The sequence below is a fragment of the Mauremys reevesii genome, linkage group 12 (assembly GCF_016161935.1).
Source record: "Mauremys reevesii isolate NIE-2019 linkage group 12, ASM1616193v1, whole genome shotgun sequence".
Lineage (NCBI taxonomy): Eukaryota > Metazoa > Chordata > Testudines > Geoemydidae > Mauremys > Mauremys reevesii.
In genome coordinates this window covers 48,410,280-48,416,274 of record NC_052634.1, presented here as the reverse complement: position 1 = coordinate 48,416,274, position 5,995 = coordinate 48,410,280, and the positions used below count along the sequence as shown (strand labels likewise).

The 5,995-nt window shown below is 53.1% G+C and overlaps 2 non-coding genes across 2 annotated transcripts; one reads left to right on the top strand and one right to left on the bottom strand.

The window, feature by feature from the left end:
- Window positions 1–83, bottom strand: TRNAS-AGA. The gene has a single exon. It is a non-coding gene; the product is annotated as a tRNA-Ser (tRNA).
- Window positions 84–5,654: 5,571 nt separating this feature from the next.
- TRNAK-CUU lies at window positions 5,655–5,727 on the top strand. The gene has a single exon. It is a non-coding gene; the product is annotated as a tRNA-Lys (tRNA).
- The last annotated feature ends 268 nt before the right edge of the window (window positions 5,728–5,995 follow it).

Below are 5,995 nucleotides of genomic sequence, written 5' to 3'. Positions count from 1 at the left end.
CGTAGTTGGCAGGATTCGAACCTGCGCAGGGAGACCCCCAATAGATTTCTAGTCCATCGCCTTAACCACTCGGCCACAACTACTTAAGCTACAGTTGTTCCACTATATGATGATTCTGTTCTCACTGAATTGTCACTTCAAATTGTTTGCTCAGACCAGCTTCCCCAGCACACTCATGGCTGTGTTAGTGTAAGAGTGTCCTTGGTTGAACAGTGAGAATTCCTGCCCATTTCCCTTCCGGTTGGAGCAGGATGGGAGTGTGTTTGTGTGAACGACATTGCTGTAGATTGTTGTTCATTCGCCACTCTGAAAATTCAGACAGTCCCTTTCCTAGTCAAATCTCCAGCACATCGTTCCAATAGCAGGGGGCAGGATTTCTCTGGGGCACTGAAATTTTTCAGAGGGCTGGTGCGTGTACTCAGCCTTGCATTCCATCCCTGGTGTTTCATGGACTAACAACAGCAGCAGAAAGAAAGAGCGGAGCCAATATCTCCCTGGCAGGGATGCAGGTGCCATGACCCCTCTGTCTGACCGTCGCCATTGCAGGAGAAAAAGGTTCACTGGCATCGAATGCCCTGTCTCAGACCAGAGACACAGGGAGGTTTTGCTGTTCATGGATCTGTGCAAAGGAAATTTTGTCTCTGTGTGAAACTGAGGTCGGAAATGAAACGTTCACATGGTGGCCCAATGCTCTAGGGAATGTGGGTGAAGGACTCGGGCTGAGAAATGATTTAACAGGGGTTTGTTTCAATTTATTGCCCCGATTAAAATCTATGGCTAAAAGGCAGCCACTGTTGTTAGTACTTGTACCTGTGTAGGGACACCCCAGTGGGTGTCAAGTCCATTGTCTTCACCAGGGGCAGTCGATTATTTTATCAAGATACAAATTTCTTGGTCAAGGCCTGGACTCCAGAGAAAACAATACACTGCTGATAAGAAGAAGTACATCAAAAGATTTTGCAGCCACCATGGGCATAACTATGATGTGTCGTGTTTCACTCTTTATACCTGGCACCACCTCCTTTCCCTTTAGCCTTGTAGTTTACCAAGGGCAAAGCTGAACATCTCCTCAGATACCAGGGAGTGTTTATGTCCATTCCTGTGAGCTACACAGGGGTTTGATGTTGGTGTTTCAATCCTCTGGCTCTGCCGGGATAAGGAACAATTCAGGCTGTCACTGAACTGAAGGAGGAAGATCAGTTTTTGACAGGCAGAGGGACGCCTCCTCTTAAAGGTGTTTGTCTGGCTGGCAGTCCTGGTTCCCAGGTCTCGCCCGTGGGGTCCAGCAGTTTTGGGACCAGGTCACTCCCTTGGCCCCACCTGCTCCCCCCAGGGGCCTCAGCAGTGCAGCAGAGCTGAGCAGCATCTGCCTGCTCGCTCCAGTGGCTGCCGGCCCCTCCGCATGGCAGGGTGGGGCTGGGCCTCCGCATGCTGCCCCCACCCCGAGCCCTTTTAGCCAATGAGATGTTTTGGGGGCGGTGTCTGGGGGCAGCAGCACATGGAGGCCCCCCCAGTCCACCCCGCCTTGGAGCCCCAGGTAAGTGCTAACCCTAACCCTGACCCCCTCCCAGAGCCTGCACCCTCCCCCCTCCCCACATACCTCTTCCCACTCGTAAACTCCCTCCCAGAGCCTGCTCCCCCCTCCACACACCCCTGCCCCCAACTCTCTCCCACAGCCTGCACCCCCTCCCTCCATGCCCCCAGCCCCCAAACTCCCTCCCAGAGCCTGCACCCCCTCCCCCTTCTCACACACCCCCTCCTGCCCCCCCCCCCACTACCACCCAGAGCCGGCACCCCACCTCTCCTCCTGTTCCCGCTACCCCCTGCCCCAGCCCAGAGCCTGCACCCAGCACCCAAACTCCCCCCAGAGTCTGCATCCCTCCTGCATCCCAATCCCCAGCCCCAGCCCAGGGCCTGCACCCTAGACCTCCTCCCCCCACCCAAACTCCCTCCCAGAGCCTTAGGCAGGTGAGGGGCAGAGTTTGGGGGGATGGTTTCTGGGCAGTATGAGTGACATTATTGGCCCACTGGGAGGACTGGAGGACTGGCCCTGGCCCTAAGGTAAATTGTGGTTGAGACCCTGCTTTAAGGGATTGGAGCAATGCTGGAGAGACTGACGGGCAGGGAGCTGGGGAGCCGTGTGTGCTCCAAGGAGAGTTGTTGTTGTGCTCTGGTGACACAGAGCGGGGGTGGGGAGTTTGTAAGCTGTGGTGTTTGTATAGAGAGAAAGTTTACTAACCCCCAAGTTAAAAACTGTTCCTGCTCTGGGCTACACATGACACTCTCTGTTGTGAGTGTAGGTCAGTGGGTGAATGTTTCCCTGTAGGATGATGGGTTCCTAGTTCCAATTCAAGTGATTCCCTTTAAAAACTTTTTTGAATGAAAATCAATTTCCAGACCCATCTCCAGTATGTTCAGGAGTTCGCTGAAGGGGGGCAGGGGGCTTGAAATGAATTTAAACACTCAGCATTTTCCTGTGCAAATGAATAAAGACCTAGCAGAGCTGTCCAGCAGCTGAAATCAGTTCCAGCCCTCGGCGTCTCTAAGAGGGACACTCGGTAGCTGAGGCATGTGGGACACCTCTGTGGTGAGGACAGGTGAAAAAATGCTGGATTCAATGAAAGCTGAGACCATAGGAGGGGAAGGTGAACGGCGGCACCACACAGGGTCATAACACTCAGACATGGGGCTTCACTGTCACTTCCCCTGTGTTTTCTATAATTTCTATCCTAAGGAACACACCCTCCCCCTCCCCCACGCACTGTCACACACAACCTTCTCCCCTTGAGCCCCATCCCACCCCTACCCCTCTCCCCCACACACGCCATGGGACACAGCCTCTCGGTGACTATCCCAGATGGGGGCTTGTCTCTGCATCTCCCCAACAGGGGAGCAGAGAGCCGAAAGGGCCACAGGAGACCAATGGAGCTAGGCAGGGATAGAAAAGACTTCCCCTCCCTTCCCAAGAGTCCCGTTAATCTCACCCATGGGACGTTCCAGCACCGGGTGGGCTCAAAGCACCAACCTTCCCCTGAGCAACAGAAGGGGGAACCAGCTCTATCACACAGAAGGAGGCTCCCCATCTCTGCTGCTGCCATCCTGCAGCCTTTAATATGGATTTGTTTTAGCTAATGCAATCCCTGACCCCTCTAATCCATCCATGAAATACAGATACAAACTCCTACATGTGGGCTCCAGTGGTGCAATGGGTTAGTGCCCAGTGCTTATGGAGCACTGCTGAGTGGGCTGAAGTTGTGAGATCAAACCTCCCCTAAAATGCTAATTTTCTTTAAGCAAATAGCTTCTCCCAATCATTTTGCCCTGCAGAAAATACAATTGCAGCTCAGAAGACACCGAGGTCCCCTTGCTTTACAGAGAGCAGGGCAGATTCCACAGATCTACCATGCTCTGCTCTCCACCAGCCGCCTGTGTCAGGAGGGGTCAGGCAGAGCCCAGAGCACTGCCCCCAACTCCCCCTCAGTCTTTGCTCCCCAAACCACCTGTGTGCTCACCCTCTTCGCTGTGAGACTCAAACCCTGCCTGGCTTTCTGTATGTCGGTGTGGTTTTTGTCTGTCTCACTGATGTGCGTGTGGGTCCTGTGTGATTTTGGTGGATGCCTTGCATAGTTTTGTGTGCATGAGTGTGTGTATGATTTTTGCATGAATATTGTTTTTTGCTTAGTATTCTTCTGTTATGTGGGTTTTGTGCTTTCTTGTTGTGGGCTTTTGCTGTACTTTTTGGTGTGGATTTGTTCTTTCTATGTTTTGTGTGGCTTTCCCTTATGTGTATATGGCTCTGTGTGCTGTTTGGTTTTTGTTTATGTCTGTGTGGGCCTGTGCAGTCTGTGATGTTCTCATTCTCTCTGTGTGGGTTTGTCTCTCTGTTTGTATCTTCATGTGTAAATTCACTGGAACTTTTCAAAATCTCCACAGCTTTGCCAATTTTCACCAGGAATTTTTCTCCATTAACAAATTCTCACTTGTTCCCTACCACTTGGTAACCATTGCCCCAGGAGCCTGTCAGTCTCTGGGTCCTGATTTCCCATTGACCCTTCCCCCTTCTATTGGGACTGGGAACTAGCCAACCAAAAACCCCACTAAGTTTTAGTAAAGGGCCAACAGTCCCTTACATGAGCCAGCCCCGTGAAGGTCACCAATGTGCAAAGAAGGCAGCACAAGCTGCTCTCATGGTGTAATACACAGGGCTCTGAATCCTGCAATCTGAGTTCAAATCTCAGGGGGATCTTGTGTTAGCTGGTGGTAAAGATCTGGTGCTCAAAGTGCTTTCCTGTTTCCAGCTATATAAGAGTGAGTCATTACCCTTCTGCTGGGTGACTCCTCCCCCACTGGAGCCAGGTCTTTGGTTGGGGTGTAGAAGTGGCTGTGGCTCTGTCTGGTGGTTGGGATTCTCACTGCTTCACCTGATGCCCACAAGTTTGGTGCTTGTGGCCACACTTTTCCTCTTGCCTACATGGCACTTGAACAAAGCGGTGCCAGGGCCAGGCTTGCTGGGCAGGAGGGAGGCAGAGTCCCAGGCTAGAGCCCAGCACCTCTCCTCCTCTGGGCACCTAGAGCAGAGGCGGCTGGTGCTGACAGCTCCAAGGGAAGGTTTAAAAGCCACAGAGCAACCGAGGGCAGGGCAAGAGGAGGGGAGAACCATGCCTATGTGTGGCCAGCAGACAGGCAACAAGACTCCCAGCCAGCCTGCTCCCTGCCATGCCAAACCCCCACTGAAGGCCACCCGCAGACCACCATGCAGGGCGGCTGCTGATGCTCTGTGGCCAACACCAGTAGACCGTAGGAAAGCAGGGCCAGCCCCCATGGTGGAGCCTCTTACCGTTCCCACTCATGGTGCTGACTTTTGCAGTGGGGCAGGAGATTTTACCCCAAGGGGCTTTTCCCCAGCTAGTGAGAAGCAGAGAAACATCCAGGCTCCAAAGGCGCTATGTAGCAACCCCCCCTCCAGCACAGGGACAGGCGCACACTTGGAAGAGGGAAACTGCTCCATACACTTGCCCGGGCAGCCATCCATTTTCTTTGGCAAGTCAGGAATGGCAAAGGCGAGACTGGAAGCACCTGGGGCTCATGCCCCAGCCTTTGTGACACCCAACCCCCAACTCCTTCCCAGGGCTCTAGCAGAAGGCAGAGCATTGGCCTGAGCAGCCAAGAAGAGGTTCCAGATTTGAAAGGAGCAGGACTTTCAGCACAAAGGTAAAACTGCACAAGCACAACGGGACTTGACCTCTCAAGCTCTTGATTCAAAGTCAGACACCTTATCCGTTAAGCCATGTGGATGCCTACTTCATGCACTTCGTTGGAAAAGGTGGACACTGTGTTTCTTGGGTCATCTATTGAGGGGGGGCAAGACTCTCTGGGCACAAGAAGTCGAGTTCCCAGCGAGATGTGAAAAGTAATTTTATGGAGCCAGGTGCAGGACTTTGGGAGGGAGGCTCAGGCATGGGGTATTGTGGTGCAGCGGATGGACCGGCTGTCTAGGTGTGGAGAGCCTGAGGCACAGGAGGGAGGAGGAGGAGGAATCCTGCTGACAGGCAGTGGCTGTGCAGAAAAAGAGGAGGGGTTTCTGGGACTTTTTTTGCCTCTCTTTGGCCTGCCTGCTCACTCTTGTGGTGAACCGTAACAATGGTTTTCAACAAGCCCAGGTAGCTCAGTTGGTAGAGCATCAGGCTCTTAATCTGAGGGTCCAGGGTTCAAGCCCCTGTCTGGGTGCTCAGCTTTTAAGTTGCCTTGTGTGCCAGGAGCCAAATTCTGTTTACAGCCACATGCAGATACCCAGAACCTGTGGCCATTTCATGGAAAGGTTCCTTTCCTTTCCTTGGCAATCAGGAGAGAGGCCACATCCACAGGAGCAGGTGTAGAAAGCGCAGTCTCTGGCTGCCAGGAAGCGCTGTGCCAACATAGCGTTCTCTACAATGGCACTTAGATCGGGATAATTTACATGGCTCAGCACCCCCAGTTCCAGCCCCTCTGCCCAGGC